A 13219-nucleotide genomic window follows, 5' to 3' on the forward strand; every position below is an offset into this window, starting at 1 on the left:
CCTGTTTCTGGATCACGCCATTCCCTTTGGTCTCATGCAGGATCCTTCTGTCCTCTTACCCGAAGCTACCCCTGCAGTGGAGTTCTCCTTATCTTTCCTTTCCTCCCTCTAGCTGAGCGTAAAACCATTCTCACAAAATTAACAAGAATTATTTACCATGTTCTGGACAGAAATATAGTTATAATTAAGCATTAATCAGGCTGCACTTTGTCCTACTTCTTTGTAGCTGCTTGTTAACCAAAAGTCACCAGATACTGACTTTTGCATCCCCATTGTTACTAGAGATATGATCTTTACATTAGACACGTTTTTGATTTAGAGTTGCTTAAGATGTTTTTCAGATCCTGAGTTCCTGGGGAATGGCTGATTCCAGACAGTTTGAAGATCCCACGGAGGAGCCAAATCAGCATGAGAATGCAGTTTCTTCATCTCTCCATCCCATGCCTTCACCCTGAACTCTTTGACCAATCAATGATCCCCACACTCCAGCACAATACTTCATTAACCCCCTTAAAATCCCTATCCTTAAACTCCTTGGGAGGCAGATTTGAAGTTTCCTCCTCTCCTTGTTCAGCTGCCTTAAGATCAGACTTCTTTCTCTGCTGTAACCTTGTTTCTTGAGGTATTCACTTGTTGCACATCAGGCAAGGAACCGCTTACATTTACAAGAGGACCTTTTTTCTAGCTGCTTGAAGCACCGGTCTCTTTCCACGTGCTCTTCCACACATTTCTGTGTATAGCAAATGTACTAAGTTATCCTAAAGCTCCTGAAACAAAGATACACAGGCATTTCTGCTGTCTGCCTCCTACATCTCTCTTTGGGGAAGCACATCCAGGGCCACCATCTCCCGGAAAAGCATGAAGAGAAAAATTTGAGAATACCGCAAAAAGAAAAAAAATGCACATTACTTTATGTATCATAACATTGTTCTGTTACAAATGTATGGATGACAACTTGAGCCATGAAAGTAGATGAGATTACCTACTTATTAGATGTCAAGTTGAAGTTTACCAAAACTCTAAGGAAATTAATTTAGCCATTTTTTTTAAAAAAAAGTCTAATTTCCCCTTAAGTTTTGTTTTTTTCCATGCATTAAATGCTAATCGTTCATTATTACAATCATTATTTAAACTGTTATTTATATATTTTGCCATTTACCTTTTAATTAAGTTCAATTTCCCTGTCTCTGATTTCTTCACCACCCCCTCCACACCCCTGCAGGACTAACCTACTACCCCTAGATTTTCTCCTTTCTGTTATATTTGAATAAGTTCAGTTTCCTAGCAGGTAACTCCTTATGAGCATTTTAACTTCTTTTTCAGCCTCTGGTTGTGTTTAGACAGTCAAATATTCTTGGAAGTTTTAATTACATGAGACTTTCAAATTCCTCTGTATTCTCAGATAATTAATTAGGCATAAGTCCTGTTCAGCTTTAGGAGTCTTTGCTTCACTAAATAAGGGGCAAGATTGCTCATTACTGCCTCCCTGTCTGAGGCATTCCTGGTGATGGTGGGTGAACCATTGGCTCTGGGGATGGTAGGTGAACCAGATGCCCATGTCAGGCAAACCACTTTCTATCTGGGTGAATTATCCCAATCGATTTCTCTTTTGCTCATGATCCAGGAGCAAGAATTGTAGTGACCACATACAACTTAAAGAATGGCAGAAACCCTATCCTAAGAAACATTTTAAATATATAAAGAAGCAGCACCAGTGATTGACATTCATTCCATCTTTCTTTTAAAAGTCTCCAGGTAGTTTCATTATCTAGGCTCCTTTTTTTTTTCTTCTTCTTCTTTTTCCCAATTGCTTGTGTTGAAAAGTTCTTACTACATCTTCACTTTCCAGTGGGCTTCTATTTCTTTGAATCTGTCATTTTTAGTTCAGGAGGGAAGTAAGCTATGATGGTGTTTCTTGGAAGAGAAGAAAGCAAATCCTGGTTAAGGTTTTCTTAATCCATATCCATCTATTATTGGCAGGGAGTCAAGCCAGATTCCAGAATTTATAGTCTCGGTTTTCAGGAGGATTTTGATTTTGTGTTTTTCTAGAGTCATCGTTGAAGAATGCCTAAGCAGGATTTGAGATCAAGTGTTTCTAGCCTTTTCCTTTCATAAATGATAAAATTGAAGTCTGTAGCTTGCCCAGAGTTGTAAATGTTGAGGATAAACTGCAATGCATCAGATATCTACAGTTCTTGATATAAAAATGCCATGTGTGTAACTATACTAATGTTGCCCCATACATCCAGCATATGAAGTCAATTATAATTACTTAGCACAAGCAAACACAGGAATGGAGGCTCATGGGAACATGGTTCTCACTCCATGATGGCACTGGTTCAACTCATATAAACTCAATCCTTGCAACAATCTCCTGTTATTCTTGCCACTTTACAAAAGAGAAGACTAAGCTGCAGAGAGGGTAAAGACATATTCATGTTCACTCACAAATAAAGAGTAGAGCCAGGATTTTTTAACTCAGGCTGGTTCCAAGAAATCCTAATCTTACCTGCCATGATCTATACTACCTCTTAACAAGAAGGCTTTGTTTGTAATACAAAAACTACTCCTATGCTCGTTGCTTTTTTATAATATTTCAAATTAAAGATGCAGTTTCTGATGAGGGAAAATATAAAATACATTAGCACACAAAGCCACGGTTGTCATCAGCCAAGTTAATTGCTTAAAAAGCAGATAATTTCTATTTCAGAAACTGCCACAGGAGAGGTGGTCAATAAATTAGAATTTCCCCTCATTGCAGTGTTTGATTGACTGATCAAACTAATTAGATCTGCTGGCAATAAAGGTATTTAGAGACTTATTTTAAAATCTTCTGATATCTGAGACTTTTTTCTCTGCTTGTGGAATCCACTGTTCGGGCATTTTGGTGGGAGACAGTGTCATCCCACTAGCACAGCCAAAGAAGCCAGAGCCTTGTCATCCCTGAAGACTAGCAACTAGGTCATAGGCATACAGGATTACTGATACGTACTCCAGGAATATGCTGAATACAGGGAGAATAACTCAAAGAAACAGGGACAGTTGGAACCCGTCCAGTATTGGTGTTGCTTGTGTATTAGTCTGTTCTCATGTTGCTAATAAAGATATACCTGAGACTGGGTCATTTATAAAGGAAAGAGGTTTAATGGACTCACAGTTTCACATGGCTGAGGAGGCCTCACAATCATGGTGGAAGAGGAAGGAAGAGCAAAGGGACATCTTAATGGCTGCAGGCAAGAGAGCCTGTGCAGGGAACTCCCCTTTATAAAACCATCAGATCTTGTGAGACTTATTCACTAGCATGAGAACAACACAGGAGAGACCTGCCCACATGATTCAATTACCTCCCACTGGGTCCCTCCCATGACACGTGGGAATTATGGGAGTTTCAATTCAAGATGAGATTGTGGTGAGTACACAGCCAAACCATATCAGCTTGTTTGGCTTGTGAGCTCTTGAAGTGGGCTGACTCGTCCTGCAGTATGATTCTGGCTCTCTTTCTCTGCCCTGTGGAACTATCCAACACCCTTCCAAAAGACACTTTATCTGATTCGAGTAACCAGAGCAAAATTCCTTTGTTTGTTACCAAGAACTATAATTAGTATAAGGCATATAGTTCTTGCCTACTGAATAACTTCTGGCTTATAATAGGGCTTTAAGACTCGTTTGTCTCACTTCAGGTCTTTTAAAGCTCAGGTGCTATGAAGTATTGGCTTTCTTCATAGTCGATTCAACAGCAAATGTAAGATTTGTAATTTTCATATATGAGTTTCCCAGATGGTAGCTTAAGCACATCATAATATATTCGTATTTATTGCCTTTACTCATATCTTGTTTCTTAAACATTGGTGAGAGCTCAATCAAAAATTGTTTTTGGCTTAACTCAAATAAAACTGTTCAGGAATAAATAAGCTATTTTAAAATAAGCCCTTGATAGTGTTGGTTGGTAGAGTTATTTATTTTGATTTGTTATGTATTTATTTTTATTTTTAAAAAGGAGTTATCCATGCGGCTCAAAATCATTTTCCTTCTAACATGTTTACCTGATATTTTTATAGCTCCTAGCTCTTGTGTGAATGTCTTAAAAACAAAACTAAACAAATAGGAGATAAACTGTAAAATACATTTAACCTTTTACTTTAACCAGAATGTATCATAACATTTGTATATGTTAGTAGGATATTCTTAAATCAAACAAATTATAAATGATCACCCATCCAAAAAAAGCACTCTGAGGAGAGTCAGTTCAAGCAAATGAAATAAAAGTTCATAAAATTATTCTAGAAACTTGTTTTCTATCTGTGGTTTTACCTCATATTATTTATATTTTATATTTACAATTTCATTAATTTCACTCCAGATTTGAAAATATTATGTCAGTCTGGTACATTGGTACATTTCGTTTCATTCCTAGAATAGTTTGCAACAAACACCCTTCTGCTCAAATTAATAATTCAGTATTGACTACACAAAGAAAAAAATCAGTACAAGTATTAATTTTATCAGACCTATATAGATTCTTCATAGAAAAACAAATTATATCATCATGGTTTCATAAGTATTGAGTCAAAAATATTTGTTTATTTCAAAAAATTACTGAAAAATAGAGATGAGTATTTCACTATGTTGCCCGGGCTAGTAGTCTGGAACTCCTGGCCTCAAGCAGTTCTGCTGCAGCCTCTCAGAGTGTCATGATGACAGGTATGAGCCACCGCACCCACCCAAAAAATGTTTATTCTATGTTTGTGTTTTCCTAGCTTAACCTATACCTGTTCTGATCTTGGTATGTATTTTTTAATAATAGAAATTGCAATATGAAAAATCACATGTGTGGACTTATAATTCCTAAATTTTAATACCTATATTTTGGCTAATTAAACAATGCCCATAATATAAGAGCTGTGGTTTTTCTAATGTTTTTGTTTAGTGTGCATTTACAACATCTGTTTGATTTCTAAAACTGTTAAAAGAGCATACTCAGAAATAAGTAGGACATTGAGATACAGTTTGATATTTCACATAGGTTTTTCACCTTATTCTAATGATAAAGAGTTTCATCCATCATTAATTCATGTTTTAACAAATATTTAACGAGTAGCATCTGTGCCAGGCTCTCTGTTCTATGCAATACCATGAAATCTTACTTTTTATAAAAATTTCGTTCAAGTAGGAGAGAGAAAATAAATCGCAAGCTTACAAATAAGTAAATTATAAGTTTGCTGGGAGGTGATACAAGCTAGGAGACAGAGGAATGGGAGTGCATTGGGGAGTAAGCAGGTTGCACTTTAAACAGAAGTGATAAGAGTTGACCTCAATGAAGATGAGATTTTAGAAGACTTTAAGGGGCCTAGAGTTAGATGTGATTAGTATCTGGGATAAGAGCATTCAAAGAGTCGAAGTAGCCTGTGCAAAAGCATGGGGGCTGGACGTGTTTGAGGTCTAGTATAGAGCCTAGCGTGGTAGCACCTGAGTGGAGGAGGTGAGATGAGGAAAGAGGGAATGAACCAGATCACATGGGATTGGCTAGTGATGCAAGCAGAGGGGTGACATATTCCTACTTACTGATCTGACTAAAGTTTTTAAAAAGTAATTTTGACTGCAGTGTAAGGATACATTTGGAAGGTGGTCATTGTAGAAGCTGGGGAACCAGTGATGAAGCTAATATTGTAGTCTAAGGTAGAGATGATGGCTGAGCCAAATGAATAAGTAATTAGATCGTGTACACATTTTGAAGTGGGAGCCAACAATCTTTGCTGAAAAATTGGAAGTGAGATGTGAGAGAGACCTCAACAGTGACTTCTAGCATTTTGGCCTGAACAGCTAAAACAATGTATGTTGGAGATCCCTTAAAGGACAATGGATACAAATCTACTACATTGATTTCAATAGCTTCTTAATATGCCATGGTATGGGTACATCACCATTTGTTTATTCTCCTACTAATGGACAGTTGCCTTCTTTTTAAATTAATATCTGAAATAATCCTTCAACAAAAAAAGGGTATAGAGTTAAAATAATTCTGCAATCTTTAAAAGTACTTACTTTATTTATACAGTTTCTGCATTGTATTTAAAATGACTTGGTTTATGATTAGTAACTTTTAATTAATTTTAAAGAGATAATTCATTAATCAAGATGGCCTCAATGTTCCTTTCTTCTTGGGTAAAGTTCTTACAGACTTCTTTCTGATCGCCATTTTCTTAGAACAATTGCTTTAGCAAACTTGTGATTGCAAATCCTTTCTCTTCCTCTTAGTGATATAAATCTTTTAAGAAGCCTCATGCCATTTTTACAACCCAGGAATGTTTCTCGAGGATCTGGAAAATATCATTTTAAAATGTTATCATCAAGGAAATCAGTACCTCTATCTCCCAGTTGCTGGGTCTCTATGACAGAGTAGGAGTCTAACTTTAGTGGGTGCCTGGCTTTAAGATGTAAAACTACCTCCTGCCATAAAGATATGGGTAAATTTCTTTTTTGAGGGACAAGGCCAATTAGCAAAGAAGCGATTCATGATCCAATCACCTAAGTTCCTAAAATCCCTCTAGCTCTTTGTTTCAGTAAATTTGAGTTCAGACTTTCATTCTGGACTTTGTCACCTGCTGCAATGGCATTGACTGAAGGCTCCCTTGCCCGTTTAACTTATCCAGTGTACTTTTGCTTTGATGTAATTGCTTGACAGGTTCTTCTTGCCCACTGCGCTGACAAAACCAATTCACTGAAACCATGGTATTGAGGACTATTGAAGGAAAGAAAGAGTTTAAATAATGCAAGACCAGACACACAGAAGATGGAGTTATTTCTCAAGTAAGTCTCCCAAAAGGCTCAAAGGTTAGAGTTTTTCAAGGACAGTTTTGTAAGTAGCAGGCTAGGGAATAGGTGCTGCTGATTGGGTGAGGATGCCACCATTGGGGCACAGAAAATTGTCCTCATGTGCTGAGTCTGCCTCCAAGTGAAGGCCACAGGACCAGGAGAGACACAAGTTACATGTCTGGATGGGGTCAGTTGCCACAACACAAAAGCCTGAAAAATGTCTCAAAAGACCAATCTTAGGTCCTACAATTGTGATGTTATCTATAGGTGTAATTCAGAAAGTCACAAATCATGTGACCTCTGGACACATTGACTCCTGAGTAGTAAGGATTATAGAAGCTATGTTTATATCTTAGCAGAGTTCAGGCACCTCTCATAATCCTATCCCCGTGGACTTTTATTAGGTTTGCAAAGTGGTTTAGTTTTGGGAAGAGGTACCCTCTTCCTTGCTTTAAAGCTAAACTGTAAACTAAATTCCTCCCATGATTAGCCTGGCTTAGGCCCAGGAATGAGCAAGGACAGCTAGCCTTTGAGGCTAGAAGCAAGATGGAGTCCAACCATGATAGATTTCTGTGACTGACATAATCTTTGCAAAGGTGGTTTCGTTGGCGTTATAGAGTTCTCAAGGTCAGAACTCAGAGCTCCCTCAGAAAGAAAATGTCCAGGGTCAGCATTCCTTCTCCGTCTTTCTATCTTCAATCATTTCCTCTTTATTTGCAGGAAATTATCATATTGAATACCCTCGTGAAAAAGGAAGTATGAATATAGTATAATCTATAGTTTTAGAGTTAAGAATAGCTTTACATTATAAGGTTTCTGAATAAGTTAATGTTCAGCAATGATTGTTCAGTAAATAGAATGAGTTAAGATCAACATTTTTGTTTCAAGTAGGATAATTTCCAATTATTATTAACAATTTTCAAAAAATTATATATCACTCTTATGTTTATGTTTTGGAAAATAAAGTGAGGAGATCTTGGAAACATTATTTAAATGTGCTCTCAAACTTGATTGAAGGAAACATTGCTTAAAGTTAGCATTAACTCAGAGCTATTTTGGTGATTGGAGAAAGATGTATACAAGGCCTTCATATATACCCTGCAGAACTTTTACATTGTTAAATTTTAGACTTTATTAACTTAGATTGTAGAAATGGTCATTGAAATAGTAACCATCGGCAACAATTACTTAAATGCAAATTCGTCATAAGAAATTTAAGCTTTTAAAATTGTTGAGGATACTATGTACATTAATTAGGGGAGAACAAAATAGTTTTCTCTCTACCCTCCATAGTTGTCTGAAAGAAAAAAATATTAATGACACTTGGTAAAGATACTAAGTCAGACTTTTTTCGGGGTAGGGAGTTACTGTGATAAGCCTCGGGGCCATTCAACGGGATTTTTATGGGGGGAGAGAGATTTGATACAACTTTGACTCCAACAAGGACAAGTGGGGTTTACCACCAAGGAGCAGAGCTGAGCCAGGAGCAGTGACCAGCCTGGCCTACATGGTGAAACCTCATCTCTACTAAAAATACAAAAATTAGCTGGACGTGATGGTGCATGGCTATAGTCCCAGCTACTAGGGAGGCTGAGGCAGGAAAATTGCTTGAACACAGAAGCCGAGGCTGCAGTGAGTGAACTGAGATCGTGCCACTGTACTCCAGCCTGGATGACAGAGTGAGACTGTCTCCAAAAAAAAAAAAAAAAAGAAACAGAGCCAAAGGGCAGTGGTGTGGTTGGGAAATTACTAAGAGGAAACATCAAGGATAAAGGGTTTCTGGCTCAGCTTACTTGAGAAGATTATTTTGGAGGGCAGGTCAGGATGCTAAGATATTGGAGAGTGGTCACATACCAAGAGTGGGGGATTTTTTCCTAAACTAACTGAGCAGGATTCTTGCTCAAACTGCATTCTACGAGGACAGAGAGGGAAGTCCAAGTTTGGGCATAGTCAGAAAGGACTCAGAAGGTGGACTAAAGTTTCAGTCAAAGGACTCTTTGTCAGTTCTTATTTGCACAAACCCCTGTAACAAAAGACAAATTAACAAGAGAAAAAGAAGTTTAATAATGTGTATACCCTCTCCATATATGGGAGATAACCCAGAGATGTGAGTAATTATCTCAAGAAGATCCTAAATAATTGTCTCAGATTTCAGGCTTAAGTACCCCTGAGACAAAGAAAGAAGGGAATGGGAAAGGGTCCAGTTATGAGCAAGTGCAATAAACAGGAGCAAAGCTTACTTTGCAGAATTAAAGCCCATACTTTCTCCATTTAGTCATCTTGTTTTTCCCTGGTACAGAGAGGAAGACACCTTTAAAAGCAGATTTCTTTTCTAGATGTAAATTTATCTTACCAAATAGTAACTTTCAGAGCTTCTCCTATGCCTACAGTTTCTAAAAATAAGCCTTTCAAAATAATTCTTAAGCCAAGAGGCATATTTGTGGTGGCATATTTTGTTCTCTTAGAATGATATTTTGGGGTGATATGTCCTGAACCTCATCAATTGTGAAATATAGCAGTCCTATATGTAAAAAATTGCATTTAGATGTTATTTACAAATTTATTCTAAAACAGCTATAACCCAAATGACTCATGTTTTTAAGCTCACAATACTTCATATAGAGATGCATATATTCTAGAATTTTTCCTCTATTTGGGAGATGAAGAGCTATTCACTACAAAATAAAAACCTATGAAAAATATAAAAATAAAACAAAATAGAGCTCCACAAACAATTTTGGGCCCAACTGGGAGCTCTGTACAACCAGCCAACAAACATAATTTTAAAACCGAGGGACTAGATTGCTTCTGCTCTTTTAAAGTAAAGGTTACAATGGTAATCAATGTCCCATAGTACTTTTATAAACTGGAGTCATTAAATTGTTTCCTGACAAACTGCAGGGACCTTTTACACAAACATTAAATGGTTTGTTTTCAAAATACAAAGTTTATTTTTGAAGTAAAGGTTTATGTTCCATTTAGTCTCTGAGCCTCAGAATGCTTTCAGCTTTGGGAAATTCTTGTTGGAGCCCCAGAGTAGCAGCTGTAACCATTGAAGTACTCTCCTGAGTGTGACATTCCCAGCTTGATGACTTGATGGCTCAATTTACTTATATGGTGCTCTCCAAAGTGATTTTGTAGCTTTGGGTAGGAAGCTGAAGCCAGAGTTACTGAGCCACAGATAAGTGAAATTTACACTCATGAACACTGAAGATTGCTATAATCATTTTCAGAGTAAAAAAAACAAAAAACTTTACTAAAGATATCAAATCAAAACTTCAAGTGTAGAAGTATTATTCTATGACTTTAGTTCATAGGAAGTACGTCCGGAAAATGGTTTAATTAAGGTCATGTTGACCGTCTATTAACAATTCAATAGTTTGCCTAATTTCAATGAAGACTTCCTAGAATAACATGCTCATTGTTTGTTCCTTCTTAAAAGACAATTGCTAATTTTCTGCATTCAGATAGTATCTGCCCAGTGACATCCAGTGGCATGCATTCAAAATCACACTGGGATCATCCAGGATGACACTGACAGAAGGAAATGGAAAAGAGCTTTGATGGAAAACCGTCACAGATAAAGCAATTGCTGCAAATTAAGGAACAGAATTGAGAATAGAGTCATTCAGTCTTCTGCTTTTGGTAGTACCTGGCTTTATTACTTGAAACAGAAATTGCTTGGAAAAGGATCATGCTGTTGCTTTTGTAAATTACCAAGGCCTTCAGCAGTCAAAAAGCTGGACTCCTATCTCTATGTGCACTTGGACAGTCTTCTATAAATTGGGGCAATTGAGAGAGTGTTGCTGCCTCTGTCCTCACTTCACCCTCACAGATACATAAGTTCATGCAGAGATTCCAAATTGCAGGGAATGACTGGTTGACAATTAACAAGTGTTGACTGTGACACAATGTATCCTGAAAAGCTCTCCCCTGGAATAACAAGCTATGAATAACATAAACTGAAAGAAGGCTAGAGACAGTGCTAGTGATAAACAATTGATTATTTCATTGCATTGCATGGGGTCCTAGAGAACCAGAAGTTATCTTCAGGAAAACCAAGGAGATTTGATGAAAACCTGAAAATGGAGTGAACTCAAGGCTGTTACTAGGTGCCCAGTCTCTCGAGGTAGAATTTGGAAGGAAAGTTGCTCACTATGCAATTAAAGAGCAGAACAAACTACATGTTGACTGATATTATATGTATGTTAATATTCCAAGATAAAAGAGAAAAGATAAAATATTTAGTTAAAGGGGGTCATCTCCTTTTAAGTAACTATTTTCACACACACACACACACATACACAAAATCAGAACTGCAAATGCTAAAAATATGGAGGTTAACAACAATAAACAAGAATATTATGCTGTATGTGTTATGCCCAGACCGTTTATTCCCCGAAGAAGACCACCAGAGTCCAGAGTCAAAGCTAAGCAGCAACGATCTTTATTACAGGTTCGAACCTGGAACTCTCACTCGCTCGCAAAACGAGACGGGCAGGAGAGCTCCCCCACTGAGCTCCGAGCAGTGTTATATAGTCTAAGAAAAGTGGGCATAGAGTTATTATACAAATCAGATATATGATTGGCTAGTGTTTGAACAAGGCGATTTGGCTAACTATGATTGGTTCCTGCCATTTCTGATATTTTGGTTCAAACTTTGAGGCGGGAGAGCAGGTTTGTGGCAGCAAGAGTTTATCTTACTTAAACACGTCTTGTGACCTTGCCTCAGAACTTACAAAATCTCTGGTACGTGCAGAAAAACAGATACTCACAGAACTTATGAAATCTCTGGTATGTGCAAAACAAAATCTCTGGTACGTGCAGAAAAACAGGTACTCACAGAACTTATGAAATCTCTGGTATGTGCAAAGATTAGAGAGCAGAACAAAGGGTGTAGCGGGGGGGCGGGTACACATCTATCTTTGTGTCCTTTCATATGCAGCATAAAAGCTGTCCTTAGAGGATAATAATGATTAATATTACTGTCATCAATAAGAATAAGAAGAAATAATGAATATAAGAATTTAGGAAGTGATAAGACAAAAACATAAAGAAAACAGAGGAATGGGATTAGATTAAATCAAATTATTTAGAAATTAGAAAAATTTAATTTATCGGCCGGGTGCGGTGGCTCACACCTATAATCCCAGCACTTTGGGAGGCCGAGGCAGGCGGATCACAAGGTCAGGAGATCGAGACCATCCTGGCTAACATGGTGAAACCCCGCCTCTACTAAAAATACAAAAAATTAGCTGGGCACCGTGGCGGGCGCCTGTAGTCCCAGCTACTCAGGAGGCTGAGGCAGGAGAATGGCGTAAACCCGGGAGGCAGAGCTTGCAGTGAGCCGAGATCGCGCCACTGCACTCCAGCCTGGGTGACAGAGCAAGACTCCATCTCAAAAAAAAAAAAAGAAAGAAAGAAAAATTTAATTTATAAATTCAATAACTTTTCCTTTAAAGAGATAAATAATAAATTAGTGTTGTATTTTAACAAATATTATCAAGGTAAAAAATAGAGAAAATGAAATTTAACTATGACCTTGGAAATTATCAATAAATTTAAAATCAAATTTAGAGAAAATAGAGCTACAATATAGTTCTTGTTAATAATTTGGAATTTAATGTGATATAGAGTTCTTCAAATATTACCAAATTTATCTAAAGAACAGATAGAGCTCTTGAATAGGTTTCAATTTCATAGATATCAAAAACATTTTAAAAACTACTATTAAAATAGGTGATTTTGCTGAAAAATTCTATCAGACCTTCAAGGAAGAGAATATTCATTGCTTATGCAGTTTTCAAACTATGTAAACTCAGAAATCCTCACAGTGCAATTTATGAATCTAAATCAATAACGAAATTTGACCAAGATAACACAAAGAATAGTTCTGAATAGCAATTTAATTCAGGAGTTCTACCTTCAGTAATGGTAAATTATATTTAATAAAATGGTAAAATAATAACACAGCCTGTCTAAGTAAGGGTTTTATTTCTCTGAAAGTAGACTGTGTGGAACAGACTCCCAGCTAATCTCCATGAACTTGATGGCTGTGGTTTTAAATTACTGAGGTGTTATGGATATTTGTGATGATAGAAAAACCTAGCCTATCTTATATACATAATATCCAATAAAAAACTATATAATAAAGTTACAGTTCATCAGCTAGAACTGTAACTTTATCTTCTAATATCCAAGAAGTATTTTCTAAAATCAAAGAGATATTTGCAATTACAAAAGAAAACTATATAATAAAGTTACAGTTCTAACTTAGAGACATTTCAAGTATCTTTAAAAACAGCACAAAGTGATCTTGATAGTTTAAAATAATGTAAAATTTTTTATTCTAAGGTAAGGAGTGTTGAGCAAAGAGACTTGTAACTTGGAAATAAAGTTTGACTCT

The sequence above is a fragment of the Macaca thibetana genome, chromosome 13 (assembly GCF_024542745.1).
Source record: "Macaca thibetana thibetana isolate TM-01 chromosome 13, ASM2454274v1, whole genome shotgun sequence".
Classification (NCBI taxonomy): domain Eukaryota; kingdom Metazoa; phylum Chordata; class Mammalia; order Primates; family Cercopithecidae; genus Macaca; species Macaca thibetana.